Source organism: Leucopleurus acutus (assembly GCF_964270905.1).
Source record: "Leucopleurus acutus genome assembly, chromosome: X".
In the NCBI taxonomy this organism is placed as follows: domain Eukaryota; kingdom Metazoa; phylum Chordata; class Mammalia; order Artiodactyla; family Delphinidae; genus Leucopleurus; species Leucopleurus acutus.
In genome coordinates this window covers 14,831,124-14,851,938 of record NC_139148.1, presented here as the reverse complement: position 1 = coordinate 14,851,938, position 20,815 = coordinate 14,831,124, and the positions used below count along the sequence as shown (strand labels likewise).

Sequence of the window (20,815 nt, the reverse complement as noted above, 5' to 3'; positions counted from 1 at the left end):
AGTGAGAGAGTAGCATTGACATATATACACTACCAAATGTAAAATGGATGGCTAGTGGGAAGCTGCTGCATAGCACAGGAAGATCAGTTCAATGCTTTGTGATGACCTAGAGGGGCGGGATAGGGAGGCTGGGAGGGAGGCTCAAGAGGGAGGGGATATGGGGATATATGTATACATATGGCTGATTCACTTTGTTGTACAGCAGAAACTAACACAACGCTGTAAAGCAATTATACTCCAATAAAGATATTAAAAAAAAATCCCTTCTACACCCTCTGGTCTGGACCTGCCCTCTATGAATCTGTATTGAGATGTAAAATGAGAATAAGTAAAAGTAACCAGCATGCCTAACCATCCCCTCATCTTCCCCCTCTGAACCTGGTCCTGTCTCCTGTCCCATATCTCAGTGAACCCTAGCCAGAAATTTAGGATCACTCTTCCCATCTCTGCAATCCCAAATCCATCCAGGTTATCACCAAGTGCTGTTGATTTTTGCTTCCTAAATCTTTTTCAAATTGGTCCACTAAGTTCTTCTCTACCTGGACACTCCCAGCTCAGTTGGAGCCCTTGGCATTCCCACCTGGGGTACTGCCTAACCTCCTAACCCTTTTAATGTCTGCCACTCAGCAACCAGACTCTTCATTTGCAAAGGAAAATCTGATTTGACTGCCCCACCATTTCCCTTAGAACTCTCCCCAAACTCCCCTGCCCTAAGGACCACATCAAAGCCCCTTCGCCTGGCCAGCAAGGGATGCTCTCCAACCTCCTCTCCCTAGGTCTCCCTTGCTTGCTGAGCCCTCACCATCCTCACCACGATTTCTCCTGCTATTGAGCCTGTTCCCTTTCCTCCAAAAAGCTTGGCCCTCCCTGTGCCATTCAACCCTGCACTATCCCTTAGGCCTTAGCTCAATCCTCACTTCCTCAAGGAAGTTTTCCCATAGCCCCGTGGCTACGTCTGAAGCCCCAAATGCTCTCTGAGCAGACACCTCTCCTTCATAACTTGTATTAAAGTGACACCTTCACATATTTATCTGATTCTACCACTGGACTGCAAGTATGTAGGTGAGAAACAAATGTATGACCGGTCTAAAAGTATGCTGAGCGAGAGAGAAAGATCTAGTGCAAATGTCTCATGCACTGCATCACCTATTCAAACCTCACATCTTGCCGGCCCGGGTTATGTGTCTGTTTGGACGTCATTTACTAATTCTGCCACAGCTTAACAGAGAAATACCTTTTCCTACCATAATTTTAAAAAGAATAAAAGACATTCCTTGGTATACAAGGAACTAAAACAAACAAACACAGAATACAAATATACACATTTATTGTTTTTAAGGACAGTGCATCCCTGGGAGACTTATTAAGATAGATCTGTTTCCTTCTTTCTTCAGAAAGTTTCAAAAAATGAAGATAATGAAAGAACATAAGAGCCTTCAAAACTTCATCTGGCCCTCTCCAGAAGTCCTTCAGCAGGCAGGAATCTGAATAAGCTCTTAAAGTTCAGAAGAATTATACTGTCTTGATTAAGAATCTCTTTTGCTTTTTGGCTACTCTGGCCTCCTGCAGATGTTAAAAAGGCACTGCAAAACCAATATGGCTGGGGCTTCCCTGGTGGCGCAGTGGTTGAAGGTCCGCCTGCCGATGCAGGGGACATGGGTTCGTGCCCTGGTCCGGGAAGATCCCACATGCCGCGGAGCGGCTGGGCCCGTGAGCCATGGCCGCTGAGCCTGCGCGTCCGGAGCCTGTGCTCCGCAACGGGAGAGGCCACAGCGGTGAGAGCCCCGCGTACCGCAAAAAAAAAAACCAAAAAAAAACCAATATGGCTTTCTTTTTGTTAAAAATTCTTCCATGGCATTGGTATAAAGTGTTTGCAGTTACTAGGTTGCCAGTAAAATGAATGCAGTTACTAGGTTGCCAGTATTTATCAAGTTATATGAGAAGCCTTACTAAATTAAAAAATTATTATTTATTGATTCATTTCTCCACCTGAAACAAGGATTGCTCTCCTTCACCATCACCTCTATTCCATTCTGTGATGAAACTAAAAGATTTCCTCTAGTCTGGCAAAAGGTAATATGAAAACAGATGTCACATAATTACTAATATCTAACATGTGTGTGGTATGGGATACTCCCAGTGAAGGAAATTGTCAAACACCTGGAACTAGCTAATACATCACTCACAGTGCTGTATAGTAACATGGTCCCCAAATCCTCAGTGCACACGTGCTACAAATGCTTCCAGTCATTTTGTATTAGCGGAGTTCCAGGAAATGTAGGAAGAGGGGTAAAGCTTGGGCCCATACGGAACAGAAAGAAGGGAGGAGCCTCTAGAGGTGAGATATAAGAACATGAGTTTAGTGGGAAGAGAAAATCAAAGGGAGAGGCTCTCTTGAAAATGTAAGCCACACTCTTAAGGAAGCCACTAGAATTTCCACAGTAAAGTCCTGAACTGTTTTTACTTGAACATTACAAGTGAGTGTACCCAGTAAAGCTGTGAGACTTGGAGCCACCTAGATGGCTGACATCTGAGTGCCACAAATATAAGAATAAAAAACATAAAAGTCTAGGACCATTTAGCTGATAAATGCAAACAAACTCACACACCTAGAAAGCCTTTATAAGTACTTTTAATATGGCCCAGTATAACTGTTAGTGGATCAATATCAACCTGAAAGGATATTGGCTGACAATGTCAAAGGATGTAACCATGACGAACTAAGGAAACTAGTTCATACAGAATTGTACACTTAAAATGGGTACCTCTTATTGTATATAAGAAGGTACATTCTTTGTATGTAAATTATACCTCAATAGAGTTTTTTTGAATAGAGTTGATTTTAAATGCATCATTTAAAAATAATTCACCTCATAGTTATAGACTAATATAAACTGACTACCCTAGTTATTATGATAGATTAGGTAGTTAATGAAATGTTCAAAAAATAAAAGGTAGTTATCAAGATAAAAGATGAGGCACCCAAAGAACAATTTTCACTTCCCCCTCTAGCAAAGCAAACAGCAACTCTCTTCACTAGAAAGAGATAGGTGAACTTTCAAAACAATTTAGCTCCATATTTATAGATCATACAAAATTCTAGGTGTACTTAATTTCATACAGCCCACACTTCCAGACATTATATACAGATGCTCTCAAACCACCTTGTCTACACCAAACTCAGACTTGGTATTGTCAGCAAATGAATGGAAATTTCAAAGAGTACATGGTAGACAGCATTTCAGTTTAGTAATATTAACCATCATGTTCGTACTGTAGTTATTGTGCAATTGTGTTACAATTTTATTTCATTTTGCCTTCATTTTATAACAATGAATAGATAATGAGAAAATGAAAACTCCATTTCTAGTGATCAAGTAATTGAGACAAAGATAGCATTAATTAGGCATGCCAAATGCAGGCAATCTACAACCTCAATCAGACAATCATTGGATTTAAGCTGTGTTCAATAGTGGACAAAATTTAAATGATGGAAATACATCCTCTAAGACTAAATCTAAGATGTGCCAAGAAAATGTAGCTTTTTAATTTTCTACAACTGATTTAACCTTGCTTTTCAAGCTCTGACCTTGACTTTAACTTGCATTCTGTAGTAGCTCAGCCCTTGTTTGTTTATAGTTTCTTTCTGGCAAACGCTCAGTTTCTCCCTTCAGATTTTCTCCCTGCTCCTACCAAGATGGCAGCTGGGTGTATGGATGTGGGTGGGGTTATGTAACTTCACTGTGGTAAGGGAAGGGCTCATAGATAAACATGCACGGGCCCTTGTGCTGTCCCCTGGGGCTCTATGGTCCCCAAGACAAGGTTCCTTATAGGCCTGGACCCCAGACACTGACCTGATGCTAATGCTGGACCCCGTGCAGGCTGTGGGCTCAGGTATGTGCTCTTGGCTTAGAGCCAAGGGGTCTGGCCTGGTTGTTTGGCTCCTCAGTTTTAATTGGTAAAGCCATCTAGATGCTGCAATCTCATTTACACCTGCTACCTGACCAACAACTACAGTGTTGCTATCAGCTTGCCCCTCAACACAGCATCCCCACTGACAGGTTCACTGGCTCTCAACCTAGCTACCTGGGGTGTGTAGTAACTTTGGGATTCCTTGGAAGACACTCAAAAGCTGAAGGAGGCCTAGGCATCCTCTCTCCGCCTAACTACATCATGCCACATTTTACTCTGCTGTCACTGCTTCCACTGTGACGAGGCAAACTTGCAAGGCAGTTTCTTCCTTGAGTTCCAAGAGGGGAATGGGGCATAAGTGTGCTTCTCTTTGGGCTTTACCCTCAACCTACTGTCCTCCTAAACCCAGAATTTCAGTCCCCTGAGGTGGTGGGAGGGGTGGGGGAAGAGAATGTCAAAACTTGCCTGCCTTAACTCTTCTCTTCTATCCACATTCCTTTGGTATCTGGAAGGGCTGTCTTTTGTTTCTCTTTTAAGTCTCAAAGGAACTTCCCCTAGGAAGAGGCATTCACCCTAAGTCTCTCACATGGAACCATGATAAGAAAAGATCAGGAGACAAAAACCAATTTACTGACCAAAGATACATCACCAGGTATTCCAGAAAGATTATCTGTTAAATATATAAACATTCAGGTATAATGACAGAAGAATAAACAAAGGTTTAGAATTAAAATGGACTGATGATCGACATAAAAATACATGGCCCAAATGAAGGCAAACATCTATTTTCTGTTGAACTAGTTATAGAGACAGCTTGGTACAGATTCCTTGATTGAGAGAAGAACTGACTGTGCCTAACCTCCTCACAGCCAATTTTCCCAGTAAATTATATAGATACCTTGGAAGTCAGCATACTAAGTTTTGCAGACATTGGTGGGTAAACAACGTACAGAACGCTAACAGCAGATTGTTATAGTAGCAATGATAATTGCTACTATAAAGGCAAGTTGCTCACTGCTTCCTGGGAGCCTAGCAAAAACCAGACCCATGAGTATAGACTCATACCTTCTGCTCAAGTTAGAGACAGTATAGCTAAAATGGTTATTAAATCATTGCTTAAGAATATCTGATTCTATTCTGCTTTTATTAATCAATAAACTGATGAATTATGCATATGTATATATAAAACATAAAATCTATGATTCTTGATTTTGGGCAAATACTTTGCCCTAATTTGACAATTTCCTATAAAATAAGAAAACGACTAAAGCCTGGTAAAGAAAGCTAACACACTGTCAGGGAGGGGGAAATTCATGCGCACAAAGGTCTCCTAGAAATAGGACCTAAGAAGTGGCCAAAGCAGGCTGCTTTTATACTTTTTAGACAAAGAAACAATAAATTTGTGAGGAATTGACAGGACAAAGAAACTTGGGCTTTGGGTGCTCAATTAGTGAAGAATTTTAAAAGAGCTTGGGCTTGGGGTAGTAAATTAAAGAAGTAACAAGGTTTATATATACAGGCTTCTCGGCTCCAGATTTCCTATCTCTGATGATGAGGGTGTCCCTCTATCTCTGGATACAGTGAGTGCACCTTTCACATGGGAGATTTATTTTCTGCTTTTAGGGGGACAGAGGTAGGTCAGAGTTTCCTTCTTGCATCAGCTGTTTCTCAAGCAACGTCAATTCAAAATAATCAATATGCCATTGTGGCATATTTTGGGGTGACCCACCTTGAGTCCCAACATCACCGAGGCTTAGTTTTTTCCAATTCATGAAAAATATGCCAGGGTTTTAGGACAGAAACATGCTTAAGGAAACTCCAAAGTCCAAAAGCAACAGAAATTATGTTCTGTATAATATCTTTAGGGTAGCAAGGCATAAGGTCCTCAGGTGCGGGATTACTACGACACTGCCAAGATGTGAAAGGCTGGTAGGTATAACAAGAGAAACTGAGAAGCTCCCTACTCAAATAACTGAGCTGGATTACCTCTAGGGACCCTGTGATCATGCTTTCTGACAGATCTATTCACATACAGGCAGACAAGGAAACAGAATGGTACAACCAAAATCTGAAAAAAGTTACACGTCACACCTTTTTGCCATAATCATAATCCATGTAGAAAACTGAAAAGTACATTCAACTTAGGTAGTAACAATTTCTCTTTTCTTAAAAAACTTATTTTCAAAGTATCTAGTTAATTTATTGAAAACTTGTTATGTGATGCATTGTGGGGAAAACTAGAAAATGCCAGATTCACTTTCTCTTACCATAGAAAGAGATTTGTATCAAACATAAATCAGCAACCTGTAATATTTTTGAAAGAGCTAAAAGTCTGGCTTATCTTTATATCCAAGTAGCCAGCACTTTATCTTACATGTGATAGGTATGCAATAAAGGTCTGCTGAAGTGAACTGTACTATATTTTCACACAGTCATGGAAGAGGAACTGTTTACCACCATCACATAAAGAAGCTGGATGACCTCATATATGCTACCTTAAGCACTAAAGCAAAAAAGAAAAGGAGGGGGAGGAGGGAGAGAAAAATTCCAAAAGTGGCCGTGCCTTTGAAACAACCATGGAATATAAATCTCAAGCAGTGCAATGTTTCAAGAGAATTAGCCAAAGAACACTGTAAACCTAACGAAATTCTGGTATGTCTGGCTACTTGATGTCAAGATCATCACGGAAGCTTTCTAGTTGAAATCCTCTTCTAGTAACATTCTCCGAAGGCCTCAGTCAGGTCATCAGTTTTGCACCTAACAGATATTTCAAACATACTCTGCTTGTCAATCACTGGATACAGGAAAAGAAACATATATTACATTTCATGCAGCCTGGAAGCTGTTCAAGACGTCCAGTATAAAGTTTTAATTCCATGCTTCATCTCCTAACTTTTAAGGAAAAGCACCCCGCTCCTGTCACAGCTAATTATTCACAGTTTCTCAACTGAGCCTTCACACATACTTGCTTTTATCTGCTCACACTCTGCCTCCAGCATTCACCCTTTCTTCATTCATTCATTTGTTCAATCAACAAACATCTCCCAAGCTCCTATTAGGTGACAGGCACTGTGCTTAGCAGTGCGGATACATAGGAAACAAGACAAATCAGGGGAGGGTCCCTGTTCTTATGGCAGTTACATTCTGGAGGGAAGAGACATAATAAGTGAACAAGTATCAGACAAGAAGATAACGGTAACTGCTATAAAAGAAAGCAAAACAGGTCAACAATAGAGTGTTGATTTGGGTAAGCGAGTACCCAAGGAAGTGACGTTTTAGCTGCTACTTAAATGATAGGAAGCCAACCCTGCTACTTCTAGTTAATTCTTCTTTTCCTCCTTCAAAACCCTCCTTCGGGAAGCACTGCATGATCCCCCAGCTTGTTTTGTGTGCTCCTCTCTTGCGGTCGGTAGCACACTAACCACACCTCCTACCAAGCTCTTACCACAACTTCCCTGGAATCTCTGGTTTGCAATCCTGCCTCAATGCCCACCTCAGACCACAGTTAAGATCCAAGAGTACAGACACTTCACATAACTCTCGCCCCTAAGACCTAGCAGAAAGGCCTCCAAATGGGTGGGCTGGGTGAATTAAGCAGTTCAATTGCTCTAAGTACTTCTTAAGGATCTTACAGGGACCAAGAAGAAATGAGGCAATGGACACACAGGGCATAGAAACGGGATAAGTAAATTTTATCATAACTAAAAACATCACAGAAAATAAAGACTGAAATATTATTTTTGTTAAAAGGACCAATCCCCTGAGTTTTGAAATGATCTGTTTTGTGACATTTTCATTCTCTGTTGGCCCAAGAACTCCTCAAGGGCAGAGACCACATCCCAATCATTATGCTGTCATGAGCCTTTCCCTTCCAGAATGTGGGTTCTCTACAATCATTAATCATGTCCTTCCTGTTTTTTATTCCAAACATCCAGCAGGATCCACTATAGCAGGTGTTTTAACAGATGTCTGCTTAATGGATTACATTTTAAGTTTCAAAGCTCACTCCTGTGGTTTCTCTTGAGCCAGAACTAACAAAGAACCTTTACATATCAACAAAGAATGTATTTAAACGGCATGGATAACAAATTAATACAAATTTAAAAAAGATATCTGCTTCAGATAAATCACGCAGTTATTCAGATAAATCACATAGTGAGAAAGTGCCTGTAGAAATTTAAGAACCAATGGTATGAAAAAACGCAAATTAATGGATGACTTTAAGAGAAATTATACATTATTCTCTAACAAAACATGGCAGAAATTTTATATTCAACATTGTGTGTTTATAAGGGACAGAACAAACTGTTAGATTATACTATCAAGTACATAGAATACATATGTAAATGAAACTTGATTCCACGTTTTAAATGAATGGAAAAATTTACATATTTTCACTGAAAAATCAACTTAAAGGGCAGCACAAATCTTTTCTGAACAAAGAAACTTGGCTACATTACAACCACTTTATAATAAGCCCCTAAAGTAGAATTTAAATCTAAGGGCATGGATAATATTCATATAATGACTTGTGAATCACATCCTTCTAGTTATTCTACTACCTGTATTTGAACAAAAAGGCACCTAAAGCAATAGAAAATGTCACAACTGTATAAAGAACTGTGATAAATAATAGAGACATCATAAAAAATAATCTGGTTAAATTTTCTCTTGAGCCCTAAACAACCAAAGAAAAAGGCAGAAATTTCTAACACAATCATTATTTCCTACTTTCAGAAACAAATAAAAAAATCTGATTATTAGAGGACTATATACTCCAGCTTAAAATATAAGATATGGACAGGTTATTTTTCATACTCCTGTTGCCAGATCTATCTATATGGTTTCATATGAAAGAAAACAAAAAGTGTTTCTAATTAGCAACACTGTTTAATTACATTTAATTCTGTGATAATTTTCAGAAGCCCAGAAGCACTTCTTTCAGACACAATCTTGATTTCAAACAAATAATAATACAGCAAACTGAAAGTCAAAGGATGTCACACATCCAGAAGAAGTGTGAGCACTTCAGATCCAGAGCCACACTGCCTGGATTTGAATCCTGGCTCTACCATCTACTAATTGAGAGACTTTAGGCAAGTTTGTTAACTTCTCGGTGCCTCAATTTCTTTTGTCTAATGGAAAAGCATCAATTAGCAGAGCATTAGACCAGAAAACTGGCTCTAATGATATCACTTATTCCTGAGGTTGCTATTAGGATTAAATGAGAGAATACAAGGAAAATGTTCAGAACAGCACATGAGCTAAATGTTATTACCGTTATTACCATCATCAAGTTCAAAATGCTCTGCTGCGGGGCATTCCCAAATCACTAAAGCAAGTTTCCAGAGGAAAGCCAAGAGCATGGGATTTGTCCCTGAGGGGCTTCTCCTGACCCTGGAGAGAACTAACAGTCCTTACTACATAAAGTCCACTAAAGTCCCAGTAAAGCCAAACTTCCCATCCAATACGCTAATGCCAAAGAAAGCTGACACTCCTCCTGGACTGGGAGGATTACCGGGCTGCAGCTTCCGCAGGAGGCAGAGGAGTGTCCAGGACTTGGGACAGTGGGGGTGCTTGAAGACATCCCTCCAGACTGATGGCTAAGCACCAGAGCCTGGAGAGCTGGGGCCAGGGAACCAATGCCCACTGGAGCACAGCTCCTGGCAAAAGGTTTAATGGTAACCTGAGTAACAAGCAATGGTAACCATGGTAACAACAAAACACTAAGGACTACGCCCCTTGCCCCATTTGCCTGGTATGTCATAAAACAAAGGAGGCTTGTATCAGTCCATGGGAAGCAAAGGAGCGCCAGTAATACCAACAAGCCAGGTGGTGTGGAGTTAGATTTAGTTTTATTTCTAAAATAAAAAATTGTGTTTCTACCTGAATGCCATGGGGCAAATTAAAATCTGTTTCACAGGACTTTGACTCCATAAAACTGTGAGATCTCTGAAGGTAAGGACTAAGTTTCAATCACAGTGTCTGATATGTGGTATATATGAAGAATGAACTCATGTTTATTATCACATAAATGGTGTTTACAGAATTTTCACACACACGAAAACTTGTACTTTTGGTAAAGATGGAGTAGCCCCATTTCTCCCAGGTCCTTCCTCTTAAATCTAAAAACCCTTGTACATAACACACAAAGATAGGAAGAAAGGGTGGAAAGGAGGAGGACGAGCGCCTAGAGACTTCAGGACCTGAGGAACACCACGGCAGTGAGTTCCCTGGGATTCCTCACTGTCTCCCATGTATGCCCAACAGGGTGCCACAGAAGGCTCTGACCTGGAACCGACAAGAGACAAATATAAAAAAGTGCCAAGAAAAGCCTGTTCCCACCGCTAAAAGACCAAGAAAAGGATGAGCTAACAATGGAAAATTTTTCTGGCAATACTCACCCTACTCAGGCAAACATGAATGGAAAAACTGCACCACCACCCCACTGAGGTTTCAGTGGGGCTAAGCGGGTAGACACTCTTACACACACACACACACACACACACACACACACACACACACACTGTCTCCCCCCCCCCCCCCCCCGAGGAAGCAGGGACCTAATCTTCCATCCCCAGCCTGGCAGAAGCAGGCAGCGCTCCATTCCCCTCTTGTGGTGTTGGTGGGTCCAGCCCCTGAGCTGATCTTCTATCTTCCCCTAGGCAGAAGCAGGCAACAGTACGCTGGCACCCCTGCGAGGGTAGTGTCTGCAGGACAGAGCAGAGGCAGTGCGAATTAGTGGTCCACTTTCTCTGGGAAGGTATTAACCGGGCCAAGTGAGGAGCTGAACACCTGCCCCATCTATCTGCAAGGAGGCAGTGGGAGTAAGAGCAACACTTCTGCAGAGGTGGTATCAGGGGGTCCAAGCAGGAAACTGAACATACACCCCCCACCCGACCCTCACACAATCCCACAACAGGGAGGCTGCCTGCTTAGCAAAAAAAAATCAAAAAGGATCCAGAGTCTCATAATATACAAATCGACCAGGATAGAATAAAAAATCACTTGTACCAAGGACCTGGAAAGTCACAACTTGAATGAAAAGAGACATCCACCAAGATGAAATAAATGTTGGAATTATCTGACAAGGATTTTAAAGCACCTCTAATAAAACTACTTCAACAAGCAACCCCAAAATGCCCATGACACAGACAAAAAATAGCCCCAACCAAAGCCTGCTCTCTCTCGAACTAAAAGACCAGAAAAGGAGCAGCCTAGCAAGATGGAAAACTTCTAGACAATAACCACTCTACTGCAGCCAGATGAAACAGTAAAAATTGTGACTCCATTCACACCAGCAAAGGCAGAGTGGGAAGCAGACCCAGTCCCCTGCCAGGGTAGTGTCAGTGGAGGTCACGTGGGGAGCAGTAACAAGGCACACCTGCCCCTCCCGCCCCTCCTAACCAGGGTGGTCAACATGTTACCAAATGCAAGTCCGTGCGCCCAACGCGCAGTGAGGCCAAACGATACCAAAACGTCAGCGTTTGGAGCAGAGAAAGGTTTATTGCGGGGCCATGCAAGGAGATGGGTGGCTCATGCCTTAAAAACCCTGAGCTCCCCAAAAGCTTTCAACAAAGCCCTTTTATAAGAAAGGTGAGGGAGGGGTGTGGTTAGTTGTTGCAAACTTCTTGGTGTCAGATCCTTTGTTCTTGAGGTCAGGTCATGACGTTCCTGTAAACCTCCACCTAAACAAATGCTATTCCCTGTTCTGACAAGAAAGGGCAAGGTTCCAAGGATCGACTTTCGCCCTCCAAGGTCCAGGCCCTGGCTAAGAAAAGGGGGTCCCTGAGCGGGAGCATTCGTCCAGCACCCAGTCTGGGTCCTCCCACCAGTGCCCAGGCCCAGCTGAAGAGGCAGCTCTCAGCTGGCGGCGCCCACCCATCCGTCATCACTGAGGGAGCCAGGCATCCAGGACTCAGCCGGCCCTCAGGCTCCTCAGGCCGCCCAAAGGGGGCTGGGGGGGCGGGTCCTATGGACTGTGACCCATGGAGACCGCCACCGCCATTAGGTCAAAGAGGCGGGGATGGGGGACAGGTTTGCTGTCGCCTCAAGGCCTGGGCCTGGCCAGTGGGCAGCCGTGGCGAGGGCTCGGGAGCCCTTTGGGACACAGCCCACAGTCTGTCCCCTGGGCCCCCAGCTCACCTGACAGCCGCCATCTGCCTCTCATCGCGCTCTCCACCGCGAGGACCACTGTCTGGCCAACCATTGGCAGAGCTCGACCTCTAACCACCACGCTAAGGCTCACGCGCTAACAGTTGTGCGGTAATGGCCACGTGCTCTCATGCTCTCGGCAGTGTGCCCACCCAGCCCCTATTACAAACAGACGCCTAGTGGAGAGCCCAACTCCCAACCACACCAGTCACAAGGAGCCCCTCTCCAGTGGGTGTCAATGGAGGCGAACTGAGGAAACCAAATTTCCATCCCCATCTGGTGCCCCCTCCCCTGCCAGAGGAATGTCAAAGGAGGCCAGATAAGACAGAAGATTAAATAAGGTCGAATCTAACGACATAATGTCCAAAATGTCCAGGTTTCAATAGAAAATGACTTGTCATGCTAACGACCTGGAAAACCTCAACATGAATGAGAGAAGACTATCGAGATGCTAACACAGAGATGTCAGAATTATCCGATAAAGATTTCAAAGCAGCCATCATACAGAGAAGTCTAAAGGAAATTTTAATTTCATATCACTTAATGAAAATATATCAAAATATGTGGGATGCAGCTAAAGCAATACTAAGAGAGAAATTTATAGCACTAAATCCATATGTTAGAAAAGAAGAAAGGTCTCAAATCAATAATCTAAATTCTTACCTCTACACTAGAAAAAGAAAATAAACCCAAATCAACATGGAAAGAAATAATAAAGATAAAAGCAGAAAGCAATGAAATTTCAAAGAGGAAAATGACTGAAAAAAAATCAATGAAGCAAAATCTGTTTCCACAAAAAAATTGATAAAGTTGATTAACCTCTACGAAGACTGATAAAGATTTTTAAAAAGAGAGAAGACAAAAATCATCAGTATCAGGAATGAAATAGGGGAGATGCCTACAATCCTGTAGCCATTCAAAGGATAGTAAAGAAATACCACAAATTTTACACTCATAAATTTGACAACTTACAAAAAAATGGGCCAATTCCTTGAAAACCACAAGCTACCAAAGCTTAACCAAGACGAAATAAACAATAGTCAGAAAATTATTAAATACAGTGAATTTGTAATTTTAGAGTTTCCAATAAAAGAACTCTTCAGGCTCTGATGGGTTCACTGGAGAATTCTGCCAAACATTTAAAGACGAATCAGCATCAATTTTACATAATCTCTTCCAGAAATTAGAAGAGGAAGAAACACTTCTTAGCTCATTTTATGAGGCTACTACTATGTGGATACCCAAACCCTGTCAGACAGCACAAAAAATGGAAACTACAGACTGATATCGCTCATGAACTCAGGCACAAAAATCCTCAAAATATTAGCAAATCAAATCCAGCGATATATAAAAAGAAGTATGCACCATGACCAAGTTGGATTTATTCCAGATATGCAAGGCTGATTCAATATTTGAAAACCATATCAACATGGTAAAGAAGGAAAATCATGCAACAGAAGAATCTGACAAAATCCAACACCCATTCGTGATTAAAAAAAAAAAAAGAAACTCTCTGGCAAGCTAAGAATGGAAGGTAATTTCCTAAACTTGATAAACATCATCCACAAAACCCTACGGCTAACATCATATTTAATGGTGAAAGACAATGCTTTTTCCCTAAGATTGCAAACAAGACAAGAAAGTCTGCTCTAATCATTGTTACTTAACACAGTATTGTAAGTTCTTATCAGAGTAATAAGCGAAGAAAAAGAAATAAAAAGCAAACACATTGTAAACAAAGGAATAAAATGGACACAATTTGCAGATGACATGATTGTCTACATATAGAATCCCAAGGAATCCACCAAAAAACTCCTAGAACTAGTGAGTTTAGCAAGATTGTAGGATACAAGATAAACACACAAAAATCAATCACATTTCTATATACAAACTATAAAAATGTGGAGACAGAAATTAGAAGCAAAATACCATTTACAATTGCTCCAAGGAAATGAAATATAAACCTAAAAAAATAGCTATAGGATCTGTATCCTGAAAATTATAAAATGTTAATGAAAAAAATTGAAGAGAACCTAAATAAATTGAGAAACATACTGTACTCATGTATCAGAAGACTCAACAAGATGCCAATTCTCCCCAAAATGATGTATAAATTTAAAGTAATTCCTATCAAAATCCCAGCAAGTGTTTTGTAGATATAGGAAAGATTATTGTAAAACAGAAATTGAAAGGCATATGACCTGGAATAGCTAAAGAAATTTCGAAAAAGCAGAATAAGGTGGGAGGAATCACTATATCTGATGTTGAGGCTTGCTACAGAGCTACATATCAGTAGTCAAGACACCATGATACTGGCAGAAGGATAAACACATCGATCAATGGGACACCTCAGAGAACCCAGAAATAAAGCCACGCGATTATGCTCAACTGATTTTTGCCTGCAAAAGAAATTCAATGGAGGAAGGAGAGACTTTTCAACAAGTGGTGCTATAGCAACTGGTCATCCACAAGCCAAAAAACAAAAAGCCTCAACCTACATCTCTCAAACAACTTATACAAAAATTAACTCAAAATGGATCATGGACTTAAATGCAAAATGTAAATCTATAAAATTTTAGAAGCAAACAAAGGAGAAAATCTTTAGGATAAAGGACTAGACAAAGAGTTCTTAGACTTACCACCAAAAATACAATACATACAAGGAAAAAAACTGTTAAATCACCTCATCAAAATTAAAATATTCTGCTCTGTGAAAGACTCTATTAATAAGCAATGAAAAGACAAGCTACAAGCTGAAGAAAATATTTTCAAACATATCCAACAAAGGATTTTAATCCAGAATATATATATTTTAAAAACTCCTTAAACTGAACAGTAATAAAACAAACATTCAACTAGAAAATGGACAAAAGACACAAAAAGATATTTCACTGAAGAGGATACAGAGATGCCAAATAAGCACATGAAAAGATATTCAACATTATTAGCCATTACAGAAATGCAAATTTAAACTACCATGAGATCACCTACATACCTATCAGAATGGCTAAAATAAAAAATAGTGATAATACCAAATGCTGGTGAGCACATGGAGAAACGAGACCAGTCATACATTGCTGATGGGAATAGAAACCACTCTGGAAAAAGAGTATGCTAGTTTCTTACAAAACTATATGCTCATTTAGCATACAACTCAGCAATTACACTCTTGGGCATTTATTCCAGGGAAATGAAAACACATTCACAAAGAAACCTGTACATGAATGTTCAAAGCAGTTTTATTTGTAATAGCCAAAAACTAGAAACAACCTGAAGGTCCTTCAATAGGTGAATAAACCGTGACACCGCCACTCTGTGGAATACTACTCAGCAATAAAAAGGAACAAACTATTGGTCCACACAAAAACTTGGATGGGTCGCAAGGGAGTTAAGCTGAGTGAAAAAGGCCAATCTCAAACGGTTATATACTATATCATTATATTTAAATAGCATTCTTGAAATGACAAAATTACAGAGATAAACAGATCAGTGGTTGCCAGAGGACAGATAGAGGGGAAGGGAGGGATGCAGCTGTGGCTATAAAAAGATTGCATAAGGAATCCTGGTGATGAAACTGTTCTATATCTTGACTGTGGTGGTCACATGAATCTACACAAGTGATAGAACTACACACACACACACACACACACACACACACACACACACACACAAGTGCACGTAAAATTGGTGAAAGCTGAGTAAGGTCCATGGATTATATCAATGTCAGTTTTCTGGTTATGATATTCTGCTATAATTATGTAAGATATTACTATTGGGAGAAATGAGTTGAAGGATATATGGAATCTATTATTTCTTATAATTGCATGTGAATCTGTATCTCAAGATAAAAATTTAAAGAAAATCAAGCAAGCAATAGGTGAAAATTAATGTGAAACAGGAAGTGAGGGTGGCAGTGTCCAATCTAATTCCAAGGTTTCAAGAGTTTTGCAGTCTTCCACTGAAACACACACCCCATTAGAAAATAATAGTGATTCTTCCTCAAGAAAAGGTTTGTGAGGAGGAAATGTGAAACACTCTTGACTAAACCAAGAGAATGGGTTTTCCAAATGAGACTGTCAGAGCAAGATGCAGTCAGATGGATTGGCAGGCTTAATGCTGTCCCCAGCTTCACCTTCCCCGGGTGCCCTGTTGGGTGGAAGGAAGCTTCTGATGAAGAGTAGATCAGTTAAAAGAAAAACAAAGAAGCTACATTTTTTTGCACATCTGAAAGTAGTAAGTATATCCGTGATCCTGCTATATATAATTTAAAATGCTAATACTAAAACCTTCTCTAACATAGTCTCCACAATTCCATCTCCAAAAATCTATTCTCACGTATTTTGCTTAGATAAAGATGTACCAGTGAAGAATTCAAAAGACTAGGAAGATCAGTGCAGCCAGAAGCTCTCAGAGAAGGCAGTGATGCAGATTGCTCTCTTAAAACTTTATTGAACAAAGAACACTCTCTAGAATATATGATGGGCTAGGTCTACATTGCATGCAATAAAGCTGAACATGACAGTAGTTCAATGTGAAATGTTAAACAAATTAGTATTTCTCACTGTACAAAACTGCTTATGTAGCTGCCATGCAAGAATAAAGTATTAAGCTCAGCATTTTCACCAATCATCTGTGATGAGCTTTAAAAAAGACATTTGAAGAAATGGTTAGATTTCTTTGGTATATATTTCAAATAAATTAGTTACATGGATAATAGTCAAACCTCTTTCAACCTCTCTTGCATTCCAAATAAAATCTTAGGACAAATATCAAAAATGCTTGCCACACCAAAAGACAGACTGTCAAACTCAAAAGAATATAAGTTCTGAAATAATGTTTATTCAGTAGGGTTTATTAAATTGGATAAAGGCAAGAACTGTCAGTTACTGCAAAATTCAGGTAAGAACACTTAGTAGTCCAGCTCTAAGCATTTCTTTTAAATTTCTCACATTAATGAGTTCTGTTTACAGTACTAAAATTCTATCATTCAAGCATCAATGATTACATTTCAGAAAAAGGAAATCATTTGTGACATCTTTCTACAAAAGAGAAAAAATTATAATGAATAGAACCAGTATCTAATAGGATACACTAGGGGTGGGGGGGTTAGGAAAAAAACAGTGCTTTATTTTCACAGTAGAAATTATGTAATGCAAACATCATTTTGACCCACACCAAAAAGTCCACGAGAAAAGCTCAAATTTGAACACTGTGAGCATTATTTTAAAATCTATGTTTGTGAGTTTATACTGCATCTGTTTATACCAATACGTGGCAAATATCTATCACTTTCACATACACTGAACCATTCTAGGGGAATATGGGAGAGAAAAAGGCCTTACTTATGCATCACCTAGTGCAACTTTTACTTAGAATGCAAGCTGAGTCAACCATTTTAAATATGAACATGTATCCCTGTTAATCCCTCTCTCTCCATCCTTCTATCCCAGACACCTCAAAAGAACCGTGGTAGTCTAACGTCTTTGTATCTGCTAAGCCTCACCACTGAGGTTGTTGAGTACCACCTCCACTGAAACAAAAGTATACTGTCTATTGCACTTTCCTTTTCTTTAACAATTGAGCAGAATTGTAATGCTTTCAACCACGTGTGTAGATTTCTAGGTCATTTACACTGCTGCTGGCATGACTGCTAGCTCTGCAGAACTGCTGCTGGGCTGCAATGGCCAGTGTCTAGTAGCTAGATTTTTTTTAGAATTCCGCTTGTCAACAGGGAAATCAAAAAGCTGTGTATGTGAGTTAGAAACGGTGCTTCCTGCCTGTCCCATTCGAACTGGCTATGTGCTGTAATTAGCAGGGTTCTGCTCACTTCCTTGTTTGCTGTAACTGTCGCAGGAAGAACTGTTTCTGTCTCCAGGAACCAGCTTGTCCCTGTGAAGGGACATGGTGGAGAGAGCAACAGTTGATAAGGAGCCATTGGAGGGGCTTGGCAGACCAGATGTATCGTGGTAAGGCTCATGCTCTGGATTCTTCACATGGTCTTTAATGCTCTCAAGAAAGACACAGAAAAGCTCTATGATATTCAAGGCAAGAGACACCAAGGACACCAGCGGCATGAAGAGGATGAAGATGCTTTTCTCTGTGGGGCGAGAGAGGATGCAGTCCACCTGACGTGGCAGGGGTCTCGCTTGCAAGTGTAAACCGCATTCAGGCGGAAGCCATAGATGTACCACTGGCTCAGCAGGAAAGCCACCTCAAAGACTGTCTTGAAGAAGAAACAGATGGTATAGGTTCACAGCAAGCCCCTCCTCATTTTCACCTTCCCATGTTCTTCAATGCCATACTTGAACTTCTTGATTTCAATTTCCTCCAAGTGCACCTCCACACTAGCACCATCGGTTGGGGCAACTTTGAGTTGCTCCTCTTTCTTGTTCAACTTCTCATCCTTTCGCATTACACAGATCACGTGTGCTAGGTACAGAAGTGTGGGGACAGATGCAAATACAATCTGAAGGACCCAGAAGCACACGTGAGAGATTGGGAAGGACTTATCGTAGCAGACGTTTTCACAACCAGGCTGTCGAGTGTTACAACAAAAGGCAAACTACTCATCATCCCAGGTTGACTCAACTGCTGTACCCAGTAGCCGGATTCAGAAAATGAAAAGGACTGAGAGCCATACCTTCCCTCCAGCTGTGGAGTAAGCTTGAACCCTGTCGAGGAGTTAGCCTAAGGCACTCCAGTCACTCATGCTGCCTGTTCGCTGTTCTTTCCCTTAAAAGTGAAGTAGGCACGCCAAGTGACTGCACTCCTTAGAGGACGAAGTAAAATGAAAAAGCAAGTTCAAGCACTCAAAACTGTCTAAAGCTCACAAGTCTACTACTATTTGGTACCTTCCTCATTCTTCCCCCTAATGAAAGGCAATTGCTGATACCTGATAAAAGCTTATGTAGATTCATTTTTCATACATGGTAAGTAAATACTCTTAAATAAGGATGTACATATATTGATAATGGGACAATTTACAGAAATAGGGGAACAAAATAGACACATTTAAATATCTTCAATTCCAGAATAAGGCAATCTCCAAAGATTAAAAACTCAAACACAGACACTGAATTAAAAATTTACATGCATATACTGACTGATTCATCTTCAGACTTTTCAGGGCCATCATCTCCCAAATAGATAATGATATTCATCCAAGCATTATTTATGGAGTGCCTACTAGATGCCAGGTACTGTACTAGGCACTGGTTCCTACTGTGATTCCTTTGGAACTCACAATCAACTAGCGGAACAGATAATCAAAAGCACAGTATTTTATTGATTTTTTAATTACAATTAATTGTAAGATAAACCATTATTTTATTTACCATTCAGAAAGCAATCAAGGTATCCAGGGTAAGATGTGCCCCAATTTCAGAAATGTGGGGGTAAATGTATATCTTAGAATCAATGAAAAAGGCTAAGTGAGTAAGTGAATATACAATTGCAAATTTAAATAAGTGCCAAGAAGGAAACAAATAGGCACCAACAGAGATTACCACAAGGAAACCCAGATTAGAATGTATAGAGTCAGCCAAGCAAAGACTGGAAAAACCGCTGCATGTGAAGCAGCAGCATGGGCAAAAATCTGAAGAGGGAAGGACTCACTGTACTCAAGGAGCTAGCTCAAAAGCAGGCAGCAGGGTTACCAGGTAGTAGGCAGAGGCAGCAGAATGGTGCCAGAGGGGGCTACCTCAGGCATCTGCTTGGCAGTAGCAGAGAATCCCAGAGGCAGAAACTGAAATTACACTGTGAGGCTGGGGCAAGATTGAGGCCATTGGAGAAATTATTAATGGCAGTTCAGGAGCTCTAGGGGACAGTGGGAGGGTTGTGGGAGGAACCAGGATGTAAAAGAGGGATGTACAGATCAGTACAGAGACAAGGGTTCTGGGCTAATGGACGGCCAGTGAGTTTCGGTGGTGACAGAAAGTAAAAGAGGATGTCATGAATCATGGGTCTGGGCTTCCCTGGTGGCGCAGTGGTTAAGAATCTGCCTGCCAATGCAGGGGACAGGGGTTCGAGCCCTGGCTCGGGAAGATCCCACATGCCGCAGAGCAACTAAGCCCGTGCGTCACAACTACCGACGCCCATGTGCCGAGAGCCCGCGCACTGCAATGAAGAGTAGCCCCCGATCTCTGCAACCAGAGAAAGCCCGCGCACAGCAATGAAGACCCAATGTAGCCAAAGATAAAAATTTAAAAAATAAATTAATTTTTTTTTAAAAAAGAAAAGAATCATGGGTCTGATCCTGAGAGTCTCTGGAGAGGGAAATATGCAATCTATACTAGTGCTGTGGTCCTGAACGCTGTGGTGAATAAAGGGGCATTTTGCAAGGGTAGCTGCCATTCCAGTTAGCAGGGAGTAGTAGCAAGATCAGGACTAAAAAAGAAGAGCTGCTACTCTCTCCTTATCTGAGAACTGAAGTCAGGTCTCTGCCAACAGGGGCCTCAATTTAAATACTTATTTACTGAATGTGGACCATTATCTTCAGTTGAATTGTTAGCACATGGAAGCTTTTTTGTTAAGACTAAAATGCTGACACACTGTGTTCATTCTTGTGGGTTTCTTCTCAAGAGCTTTTAAAAAAAAATCTCAAGAGGAGCAACTCTGATACCATCCACCAATCTGTTGAGAGTGGGTGGAACCTGACATGGGGCACAACATACACCTGCTGTGCCACTACTGAAGACCTTCTATTCTTTCTCCATTTCCTCCTGACAGCACTCTTTCTTTATAAGAAACG

General features: G+C 40.8%; 1 protein-coding gene and 1 pseudogene across 2 annotated transcripts in view; both read right to left on the bottom strand.

The window, feature by feature from the left end:
- Positions 1–20,815, bottom strand: part of CDKL5 (cyclin dependent kinase like 5) — a gene marked incomplete at its 3' end in the record, with an annotated part of 182,957 nt that overhangs the window by 85,581 nt on the left and 76,561 nt on the right. The gene's annotated exons all lie outside the window — the stretch shown is intronic.
- On the bottom strand, positions 17,694–18,775 carry LOC309977974 (gap junction alpha-1 protein-like; annotated as a pseudogene). The gene has a single exon. The product of its transcript is annotated as a gap junction alpha-1 protein-like (transcript).